This window comes from Antechinus flavipes, chromosome 1 (genome assembly GCF_016432865.1).
Source record: "Antechinus flavipes isolate AdamAnt ecotype Samford, QLD, Australia chromosome 1, AdamAnt_v2, whole genome shotgun sequence".
Lineage (NCBI taxonomy): Eukaryota > Metazoa > Chordata > Mammalia > Dasyuromorphia > Dasyuridae > Antechinus > Antechinus flavipes.
The window spans coordinates 483283033-483295895 of record NC_067398.1 but is presented as its reverse complement, the minus strand read 5'-3'; positions in this window follow the sequence as shown (position 1 = coordinate 483295895).

Sequence of the window (12863 nt, the reverse complement as noted above, 5' to 3'; positions counted from 1 at the left end):
AGAATTCTAGTCCCTTTATCCTCTACCCTGACCCTGGTCTCTTTTGAACTCTAGGCTGGAAGTTACAGGAACTGTTGAATTCAGACCTTTTAGTTGAAGACAGAAAAAATTATTATTTTTTTTCTACCTTAGAATGAAGGTTGGGAGAACAATGGGAATGGATATAAAAATATAAATCTGTCTCTATTGTTTGACTTCATAAAAGAAACTATGATTGCCAAAGTGTCTCCTAATCCTAAAATCTCTAAATTCTATGACTGATAGGTATACAGTCTTTATTTCCAGTCAACAAAAAGCAAGGCTGAGATAACTGGTCAGGTACATTTGATATAAATTTCTAGAACCTGGATACAAATATATTTCTATTTAAAATTAAATTTTTTTAAATTAGTTTTTCAAAAGTATCAGAAGAGCCTATTAGATCCTCACCTGCTTTTTGTTATTGATGGACTGTCTAAAATTGAACATAATTTTCCTCATCTTCATTTGAAATTAGGAAAACAGGCAGGTTGCAATGGAAAGAGCAGGGAACCCACATAGATTTGAGTTCAAATCTTGACTACTCCATAATATTTATGTGACTATGGACAATAATAATAATAGTAGCAGTTAGTTGCACTTTATGTTTTCCAGATTGATTTGCAAATATTATTTTATTTGATCCTCACAACTCTTGGAAGTAGTTACAACTATAATCTCCATTTTGCAGATTAGGAAAATGTGGCAGACAGCTATTAAATATTTTGCCCAGGGCTACCCAACTAGATATTTTGTGAGACTGGATTTAAATTCAGCTTTTTTATTCCAGGCCCATCATTCTATCCATTGCACCATCTATTAGCTAATTTAGTAATCAGTCACTTTCTGGCTCTTAGTTCTTCAAGGGTCAAATAAAAAGTTTGGAGTGCAGACCCTTTTAGTGAGATAGATGGGAAATGAGTGTTCATCTCTCTTATGTACTTCTCTTGTGTGCTTCTTATGCTCCTTTGTATTTTCCCCCTTCAGCAAATACTTCCTCTAATTCTTCCTTGTGCAGCAGGTACCCCTAGTTTCTCAAAGGTTATATTAGTGTTACATAAGCAATAGCAGATCTTATCAAAGTGGAAAGATTTTCTATCTGAGGGTAATAACAGATTCTGTCATGTAAATGCTAATTTTGGAAGATAATCTTTATCAGATTACCTGTAAAGTAAGGAATTTAGCAGTCACAGAAGACCATAAACTAGGCTTTAAAGCATTGTTATATAAGTCTATGGAGAATATGATCTCATAGATAAAATAACAGAACCTGGAAGTAATTCAAAGTTCTGAAGTAAGTGTATATCTCACAACCATCCACAGGATTGAGGATTGCAAACTTCTTAAGGACACAGACCATGGTTTATCCAAATTTTCTATTTTAAGTCTCAAAAAATGCTTTGCATATGATAGATGCTTAATAATTAATTACTGCTAAGTAGCTAACAACTGCTCTGACTGAATTAAGATATTTGTTTTTTTTTTAAAGGATAGGATGCTTTATTTTTTAAAAAATTGTGTTTGAATATGTATGTATTTATATATTACATTAATGGTGGAAATTAGAGAAATTAATAGGTAGGAAACCAAGGAATCAATTATTTTGCTGATAATTGAGGGTTAATCCAGTGATGAATTTTTATACTGTTACTGATAGAAATATCAGTTTGGACTTGTTTTCTTTTCCACTGCTTTTCACTGTTCTTTTAATTTATGCTATTTGGTCCCATAAGGTTTTTTAAAATGAATTTATATTAGGAAATGTTATTATCCTTGGTTACCAAGTCTTTATGCTCTGCAAAGAGGTTGTTAGCTAGCTAACATCTTGATTCTTTAATGAGAAAACTGAACAGTGCTTCCCTTTAGCTATGATTTCTTCATATCTTCTATTTTGATTCACAATAATATTAATTTCTTCTAGTAGGCTATCAGTTCAGCTATTTTCATCTTCTACTTTCTTTTTTGCTCTTGCATTACCTCCAATCAAGAAGGGGAAAGGGTTGGTTTAGGACGAAGAGCCATTTTGTATTTTTCTATAATTATGATCTGCCATGTCCAGTTACCAACTCATGGGGCTTAAATTCTTCCACATTCAGTGAGTTTGATACATAAAAAAGCACATTCTACCTACCTTCCTCTAGGACTATTTTGAAAACTTTTATAGCTTCCTAGAATATACTAGGATTTTTTTTGTTCATTCCATTATTTCATTTTTCAACAATTTAGGGCTATTTCCATGTCATGAAAAGGCATTTGTCAGGGTTGTCTTTTCTATAGCCTAGAGATGAGAATTTAATTCTCTAAAAGACCTTTGAGGAAGACTGCTCTTAAAAGATTAGGATGAGGGTGGGAAATACGGGAAATGAGACAGAGGAGAGGATAGAGGCAGGAGAACAAGAGGAATTGGCTTGAAACCAAGGGAAGAGAAAGTCTGAAGAAAGAGGAACCACTGATCATATCAAAAGTTTCAGTGTTCAAGAAAGATGAGTCTTGAAAAAGGACCTTTGGATTTGGCTATTGGTGGCCTTTGAGAGTTTAGCATAGGAGAAAGTTCAGTTCTTAATCCAGGATCCTACTGGTGATTAACAAGCAATGTTTTTGTCTCTTCTTTTTCTTCAGAATTGAATGCTAAAGGAATTATTCTGAGAGCATTTGAACGGTTTCATTTAAAAACCTGCATTAAGTTTAAACAATGGAAAGGGGAAGACAACTATATTTTTATTTACAGAGGAGAAGGGTAAGAGAAAGATTTTACATTTTTACAATTTCCTGAAAATAGAGAACATATTGGAAATTGAAGGTATTAACCCCAGGCCCTGGTCTTTATGTGGTTCAGATATTTGGCTTGTGGCTGAAAAGTGACTCTAAGAGACAAAAAGGAGGTAGTAGCCCAAGTCTTCTTAAAAAAAGAAGAGGAAAAAAAAAACTAGTTCCGAGGATTATTATATACTTATCCTCAATATTTATAGTCCATTATCACATACTTGCCAAGTAGTCACTAGCCTCTTCTTGAAGACCTTCAATGAGGGACAATCCTCCCTTTTAGAAAACTAGGTAGCTCATTGAATTTTTGGATATCAAGCTTTAAATTTGCTTTTTTTCATCTTTCCCTAATTACTTCTAAAGATACGTTCTGATATACTTTTCTTCTCCATGACAGTCCTTCAAATACTTTTACACAGCTCTTGTATTCCCCCTGGTTAAATCTTCCCATTTGCTGATATAAAATAGACTCAATGAATGTCCCCATTCTGGTTGAATTCTCCAGAACCTTGTGCCTCTCTGAATGCAATCCAAGATCTCACATACTTTTTTCTTTTCTGTATCATACTTACAAAAGTAAGTCAACAAGTCAACATCAACAAGTCAAGTTCATGTATAATTCACTCAAATCCTCAATATTTTAGATAACTCCTGTCAAACAACCTAATTCTTTACTTTTGAAATTGATTTTTTTTTCTCAAGTACAAAACTTCACATTTACCCAACCAAATTTAATCTTATTAGATTAACTCTAATATTCTGGTCTGGGAGATTCTTTTGGAGCCTGTCTTCAAGTGGGTTAGCTATCTCTCTGATTTTTTTTTTGTCAGCAAATTTGCTGATCATGCCAACTTTACCTATATTTAAGGTAAAGATAAAAATATCAAGCAACAAAGGAGCAATCCTCAGGACACTCCACTAAAGACTTCTTAGCAAGCTTACACCACCATTAACAACTATTCTTTGCATCCGATCTTTCAACTTGTTCTGAGTTTAACAGTATTATGACCAGTTCATATCTATATTTGTCGCAAGACTGTATTTTACTAAATAATTTCCTAAAATCTAGACAATTCAACCCTTGTTTGCTTTGTAGAGTTACTTTAATCCATTAATTTAATAAATAGCTATCGATTGCCTATAATATACAAGACCCTAAACTAGGAATTTCCAGAAGTATTCTTCATTTCCTACTTGTAACCTTATATTCTGAATTTAACAAAAACAAAACAAAAACAAAGCAAGCATTTCTTATACAAAGTAGAACACAAAAGAGAACTTTATATGAAGCTATTATTTTATATTTTATACTTCTTGCTTTTCTAAACAGTTTCTATTAAATTATTTACTTTACATTTAACATTTTCCTGTTTGTCTATGCTTCCTTCTGTATATCCTCCTGTTCTTCTCTGTGCACTTTAAAAAATGTTTTAATGATCCTTCTCTTTTTTTTTCTTTTTGGAATCACCATTGTTAATTCCCCTTCTGCCCACTTTCCCATACTAATTAAAAATAATAAAAAAATGCCAATCCTTCCAATTCAGTTCCAATTGATCAGTGATGAACAGAATATATCCAGCGAAAGAACACTGGGAAAAGAATGTGGACTGCATGCATTTATGTTTTTCTTCTCAGCTTATTTTTACTTTTTTAAATCCGATTTTTCTTGTGCAACAAGAGAACTGTATAAATATATACACATATATTGTATTTAAGATATACTTTAACATGTATGAGACTGACTGCCATCTAGGGGAGGGGATAGAGGGAAGGAAGTGAAAAGTTGGAATAGAAGTGTTTGCAAGGGTCAATGTTGAAAAATTACCCATGCATATGTTCTGTCAATAAAAAGCTATAATTAAAAAAAATGCCAATCCTTGCAACACATAAGCGTAGTTATACCTATATCTTCTTTAAATGTTGAATCTATCATTTTTCTGTCAGTGGGCGATATGGGAAGGTTTCATGTATGATTCCTTGAAATACAATGCCTAGGCTTTCTTTTTTCTGATCATAGTTTTCTGGGAATCCAGTGATTCTTAAATTATCTCTTTCTATTTTTAATAATCTTTTGATTTTTCTCTATTATTTCTTGCTGCTTAATGAAGTCACTGATTTTGGTTTTGGTGTATTCTAATACTTAGGAAGTCTTTTCTGTGTGAATTGTTTACTACTTTCTCTTTTAAGTTAGTTATTCTTCTAATTGGTTCCTTCAAAGATTTCATCTCATTTATCACCTCTTGCTTATTTTTTGTGAATATTTGTGTAGGTAAAATTTTTCCTTTGAACCCCGGCTTGTAGTTGTTATGGAGCTTATAATGTAGATTTGGGGGCTATCTCTAGAAGTATAATTTTTTTTTTTAGTACTCTATGTGTTCTTTTATTTTCTCATTTCTCTAACTTGAATTCCCGCATTGGGGTTTGCTCCAGGGACATGCTCTACCTCCAGTTCTATTTTTGATGGAGATGGTCTACTCTGTCTGATTTTTATTTGTTTCACTTGGGTTCCTGTCCTGACCTCTACCTCCAGGCAGTGTGTCTTTAATAATATGCACACAACAGAGAATAGGTTTTAGGTTCTCCTTTATTTTTTAGGTGTTGAATGCTGGATTTTCATGGCTTTCTTTGGCAACTTCAGATAGAGTACTAGGAACTTTGGAACCTGGACACCTGGTTTGATGCTAAAAGTCTGAATGCTAAAAGTACCACCCTCATCACTGCCATTTACTTCCAGAATCTATACAATAGAATTTCAACCTGTTTTGGGGCTTTCTTATGGGAGCTCTCTGCTCTTTCTCCTTTCATCCACAAAACCATACTAGCTGTAATCCTCTCTGACCCATCACTGATCATATTGCTAATGAATCTTTGAACTCCTATTTGTTATTGCTTAATCATGCTAAATAACCATGTCTCTAAATTTCATCTCTAGAAGTGCTTGTAGCCTTTGAATTTAATGTCAGCCAATACAAATGCCAGTGTCAATCCTGCTATTACTTTGTGCCTTCAATAGACATTTGTGCCTTACAAATAGATATGATCCACAGAAGCCAACTGTGACAAAATTGCAACAGCTGAATATGAATTTCATGCTCTGATATTCTGGCATGAGCAATTCCATTCAGAATGTCTTTTTTATTAATTGAATTTCCTCCTCTTTCTTCTTCAGTTTTCAATTATTCAGCTGTTAATAATTGTTCATGGAACATTGAGGCTATTCATTGCTTCAGTTTCTCTTTTTCTTCCTACCTTCCTTTGCTACTTCATTGTTTGCCAGTTTCTTCAGTACTATATAAGTAGAAGCAGGGAGTGGAGGTGAAACTGGAATCTATCAGTTCTGTTACTGATTACCTTTTATGTCTGGCATAGGTTGGGGTGGGGAGCAATTTAAAGTAATAATTGAAGAAGCTTAGAGATCTTGGGAGAGAACCTGGACTACAATGCCAATTATCTTACCACCTTCTGCCTTGTTTTTAGGTGCTTTTCTACAGTAGGAAATGCACATTTTGGCAGACAAGAGATTTCCATTGGATACTTATGTGACAAGATAGGTTTAGTTCAACATGAGCTCTTCCACACCCTGGGATTTGTGCATGAGCAGTCCCGTTCAGATCGAAATGACTATGTTACAATAAGAGAGGACAACATTTTGCCAGGTATGATTTCATTGCTTGTTTTCCATTTTGTAAAAGAGAATTTAGGGGGGATATCTCCTTTCAATCATTAGTGGGTAAAAAAATTTTATTAAGCATTTTTTTTGTACCAAACGCTAGCAAAACAGAGAAAAAAAATGGCACCTGTTCATCAGAGTTTACATTCTAATGATATAGACAACATACAAACAACTATTTATATATAAGATATATACCATGTAAATGGAAATTACCCTTAGAAAGAAGGCATTAGAAAGAAGGAAAAGGCAATTATAGAAGGTAGACTTCAGCTGAGTCTTGAAGGCAGTAATGGAAGCCAAGGAGATGAGATAAAGAAGGTGAGCATTCCAGAAATGAAAGATAGGCAGTGAAAAATAGATTAGGAGATGGCACATTGTGTTCAAAAGAATAACAAGAAGACCATTGGCACTGGATCATCCAGGATCTGGAAGAGAATAAAAAATAAGAAAATTCTTAAAGGTAGAGAGAGAACAGCTAATAAGAACTTTAAAAGCCAAATGCAATTTCATAATCTCATCCTAAGGTAATAGGAAGTTGAATAAATAGATATGGGAATCATTTATTTTAAGATGATTACTGAACCATGTGAGCTGATGAGATCACCAAATAAGATAGTACTGAGGAAGAAAAGAGAGGGCCAATTAAGGCCTCTGGGATAATATTTCCTATCAGTGATCATTATTTTCATGTTAGTCCAGCAAAGGAGACTAAGAAGGAGCTGTCAGTCAGCAAGGAAGAGAACTGAGAGAGCAGAGCCATGAAATGAAAAGAGAGCAAAAAGGAGAGTATGACCAACATATCAAAGTCTTTGAAGAAGTCAAGAAGCATGAGAGTTGAGGAAAAAGTTATTAGATTTGTCAATTAAGATTAATTTGACAATTAACTTTGGAGGGAGCAATTTTAATTGAATTATGAAGTCAAATGCTAGACTGTATTTGAATTGAGAATTGAGAAAAGAAAGTGAGAAGAAAGGAAGTAGAGACAGAACTTATAAAAATTTAACAACAAAAGGAGAGATATAGGAGTTAATGAGTATGGTAGGATCAATATAGGAAGTAATATAGATGTATTTTTAGGTAGCTAGGAAGTAAAATTCAACTGGGAAAAACTGAAAGCCATTGAAAAAGTGAAAGTTCAGAAGGAAATCAGCTGTGTAGAGAGAGGAGGAAACTCAATATCAAAGTTTTTAATAGATTCCTTTAATGTTACATATTCAACTAGTCAATGACAAAGCCAGATTAAAAACCAATTATGTCACTTCCCCTCATATGTGTTACCTTCCATATAGAGACAGTATCTTAATATAATGTTTAGTATAACATATTTGGAATATAATTATTACATATGATGTAATTATACAATATAATTTGTTACATATATAACACACACGTTATACATATGTATATATATGCAGGTATAAATATATATAGGTATAAATATTAATTATGTCAATAATGTAATGAGTATATACTATGTGGCAATGTTCTTATCTTTATTACCCAGTTTGCCTGACAACTGTTTCAAGGAGAGACAGAGAACAAGGACAAAAATTTTAAATAATCTGCTCAGTGAGGGCAGACATTAATGTGGAGGCTGGTGACTTAGATTGCTTTTTTTTTTTTTAGTGGAAGCTTTCTTACACATCCTCTGTGATGTGGCTGTTACAGGAGTTCTGAATACTATGATGTCTTCATATAAAGACTTAAAAGCTGAGTCAAAAATTAATTTAAAAAATCTTACATCATATTATAACTTGAGATTGACAAAACACTTTTTAGAACTCTTGAATGATTCATCTCCAGATATGGGTAATTTTAAATGTATTTGTATGCTAGTAAAGTCTTATTTCAATGCTTCTTTGTGATATAGTAATCACTCTGAGTTCTTGAGGGCTGCCTATATTCCACCATATTCATAAATTGTTCAGTCATTTTGCAATTGAAGGGCATTCCATAATTTTCAACTTTGTCACCACAAAAAGAACTGCTATGAATATTTTTTAATATAAAAATTTGAATAAACTTTTCTTTCTCTTGATTTCTTTGGGATACATTCACAGTGGTGTTATTTCTGGGTCAAAGGATATACATACTGTTATAACTTTTTGGGCATAATTCTAAATTGTTCTCCAGAATGGTGGGATCAGTTTACAGTTCTATGAACAATGTATTAATACATCTCTCTTTCACATTCTCTTCTATGATGTTAGTCAATCCCATAGATGTTAAGTGATACATTCAGTTTTTTTATTTGTATTTCTCTAGTTATCAGTGTTTGAGAGCAGTTTTTTTTCACGCGATTATTGATAGCTTTGATTTGTTCATTGAAAAAGGCCTGTTTTTATCCTTTGATCATTTATCAACTGTCTCTTATTTTTTTAAGTAAAATTGATCCCAGTTTTCTATATATTTGAGATATAAAACCTTTATCTGAGAAACTTCCTGTAAATTCATTTTTTTAAGTTTCCTGATTTCCTTATAATTTTGGCTGCATCATGCTTATTTGAACTAATATTTGTTAACTTAATACAATTAAAATTATCAGTTTCATCTTCCATAATCCTATCCATCTCTTTTTTTGGTCATCAAGTCTTTCCTTATTTCTATTATTCATAGATCTGGTGGATAATTTTCTTAATTCTTTTATCATTTGCCTATCATATCACTCTTTATGTCTAAATCATGCAAAATTTTAACTTATTTGGATATATAGAGTAAGATTTTGGTTAATGCCTAGTTTTTGCTAGATTGCTTTCCCATTTTCATAGCATTTTCCTCCAAATAATGAATTTCTGATTCCAAAACTTGGATTTTTAAAAATAAAATATTGAATAAATATGGTCATTTACTTCAGTATATTGTGTACCTAATCTATTCCACTGATCAATATTCTATTTCTTAGCCAGGATTAATGATTACTGCTTTGCCACATAATTAGAAATTTGATACTAGGCTACCTTCCTTCACATTTTTCATTAATTCTCTTTATATCCTTGACCTTTTGTCTTTTAGATTAATTTTTTCTAGATATATAAAATAATTATTTGGTATTTGGATGATATGGCTTTGAATAAGTAAGTTATTTACATAGAATTGTCATTTTTATTATATTACCTTAGTCTACTCACGAAGAGTTAATAATTTCCTAGATCTATCTTTATTACATTAAAATGTCTCTACCTTAAGAAATTTATATTCTAATCTATGCTTCCAAGATCCTTTATTAAATGTAATTTTTACTACACTATGGTCTGGAAAAAATGCATTTAGCATTTTTGCATTTGTTTGTAAATTTTTTTTATACTTTAATACAAAATTCACAAATTTTTTGAAACTGAGAAAAACAGATACCCTATTTTATTACCACTTAACATTCTTCAGAGTTCCATGATATTTATCTTTTCTAAAATCTATTTATCTACTTAACTTTTTTCTTATTTATTTTAGATTTTTCTAGTTCTGAAAGGGAAAGTTAGTTTTCCACTAGTATAGTTTTATAATTTCTTCTGAAACTCATTAAATTTTCCTTTAAGAATTTGGATGCTGTGCCATTAGTTATTTATTTAGTACTTAATTATCAATAGTATCTGTAAGCAAAATGTAATTTTTTTAACTCTTTTAATTAGGTCTATTTTTGTTTCCCCCACCCCCAAATCACGTTTTGACTTCCTGCTTTTTTACCTCAGTGGAAGTAGAATAGATTTTTAACTTTATCATAACTTTATGTGTGTGTTTTCTAGTCAGTTCTGGTCTTTTCATCAGGAATGCCTAGAAGTTCTCTATTTCATTAAATATCCATTTTTCCCTTCTAGAGTATTATACTTAGTTTGACTGGTTAGGTTATTCTATTTTTCTAAAAAAAATTAATTCATTATTTTCCAATTACATGTAAAAATTAACATTCTTTTTTTTTTAAAGTTCTGAGTTCTAATTTTTTCTCTCTCCCCTAGAGAAGGCAAGCAATTTCATATCAATTATCCATATGATGTCATGCAAAACTCTTTCATATATTAGCCATGTTACAAAAGAAAACAAACCAAAAAGCCTTAAAAAATAAAGTTAAAAAATAGTATACTTTCATCTTCATTTAGATTTTACCAGTTCTTTCTTGGAACTTTAATACCATTTTCCATCTTAAGTCCTTTGAAATTATCTTGGCTTATTGCATAGCTGAAAATAGCTGTCATTCACATTTATTATTGTACAATATCACTGTTATTGTGTACAATATTCTGGTTCTGCTCACTTTACTTGGTATCAGTTTATGTCTCCCCCAGGTTTTCAGATAGCATCTTGTTTATCATTTCTTAGAGGACAATAATATTCCATCACAATTATAAACTACAATTTGTTTAGCCACTCTCCAAGTAATCAGCATCCTCTCAAATTACACTTCTTTACCATCACAAAAAAGTTGCTATAAATATTTTTGTGCATATAGGTACTTTCCCTTCTTCTTTGATCTCTTTGGACACAGACCTTGTAATAATATTTCTGTGTTAAAGGGAATGCATAATTATATAGCTCTTTGGGTATAGTTTCCAAATTTTTCAGCAGACTGGTTAATTCAATTCACAATTCCATCAATAGTGTATTAGAATCTCAATTTTTCTACCTCCCTTTAAGGAAATTATTCTTAATTGTAACTCCAGCTCCTTTGCCTCTCAATAATCTTATTTGAAAACTTCCACTCCTTTATTGTGGTAGGTCTTAAATACTTTGTGATCCTGGTTCTGGTTTTATGGTATTTGAATAGGTTTTTTCCCCTTCTGTTTGTGTTGCATTCTCCTTGATTTGGGAGTTCTGGAATTTAATTATAGTATTCCTGAGAATTTTAATTTTGAGATCTCTATTAGGAGTTAATCAATCATTTCCTTTAATTTCCATTTTTTCCTACAATTCTAGATTTGGGGGAGGTTTTCCTCTTTAATTTCTTGAACTATGATGACTAGTCTCTCTTTTTGATCATGAATTTGAGATAGTCCAATTATTCTTAAATTATCTTTTCTCAATCTATTTTTCAGGTCAGTTTTTTTTTTATGTTCTATTTTTTCATTTCTTTTACTGTATTTTATTGTTTCTAGATGACACATGGAGTCATAAGCTTCCACTTGACTAATTCTAATTCTTAAGGAATTACTTTCTTCAGTAAAGTTTATTTTTAAAAAAAGATCTCTTTCCCCATTTGTCCAATTTTATTCTTTAAGAAATTATTTTCTTTTAAAAAATTTATTCATTTAAGACTTAAAAACAACATAAGAAAATGAAAAAATAGAAAAGAAATTCAGAAAAGAGAGAAAAACATTGTCATGTACCCAGCAGAACATCAGGGAGGATTTGAAATATCTTACAAAACAATTAGATTTCAAGAAAGTATATATAATAATAGAGGACATTATATTCATGACTTCCCATCTTATCTTTGTTTCCTTATAGGTTATTCTTTTGTTCTCTGATGTTCACTTTTTACTTTATTCCCCACTCCCTCTCATCCCTCCCACCTGTCCCAAGCAGACTACAGTTAAGCAACCACAGGTACTCTTGTGTTTCTTGGAATTGTCATGGACTTTAGACCTTGTGAATTTTGCCATTTTGTATCCCCAGCTTCCCCTATTCTCTGTAATAGATGTTCAGTCTCCTTATCATTTCCAAGAGGTGGGAATTTCTGGTATTATTGCTCTTGCTTTTGCCATCACTGCTGCTTCTTCTAAGGTCAACAGATGGTGTTGCTACAACACTGTGCTCCCCACAAATTCCTACTCCACGACTTCTCCTTCTGACCCCCCATGATGTCCTGACCTTTTGATGTTTATGCTGCTTCAATTGTTTGGAAGAGAATGTTGGAAGAGTTTGGCTAAAATGTTCCCTTACCCTATTATTTTGGCTCCATCTCAAGCTAGACAATTCTTGGGTAGGGTCTTGACAATGAGGGTGTGCAGTATCTGAGGTAAGGGTCATCAGAGAGTTACCCCCTCAGAAAACTCATTTTTCCAACTATAGCCACTTCTACTCAGACAGTTTGGGCTTGCAATTTATGGTGACAGAGGGAGAAGCTAAAATGATGAAATCATATTGCAGTACTGAAGTAAATATATCTTTATAGATCATATTTCAGAAAGTTATTTTTCCTGAATTGCACACTCCTACAGATCCTATCATCACCTCTGTATCCAACCATTTTTATCTGTCAATGGTCTTAACTTTTCCAACAGGATTTTCTAGTATATTCTATTTCAATAATTCCCTTCCCATCTTTCACCATTATGTTCCAAGAGCTTGACTTCTGTTACCATCTCTTACTGGTACCTCTTTGCCTACCTCTAACCTATAATACTTTATGTCCAAGGGTTTGTTATTGAGTCTCTTAGTGTTCCCAAATAATTCTCTAAGACCATAAGTTAGAACTAAG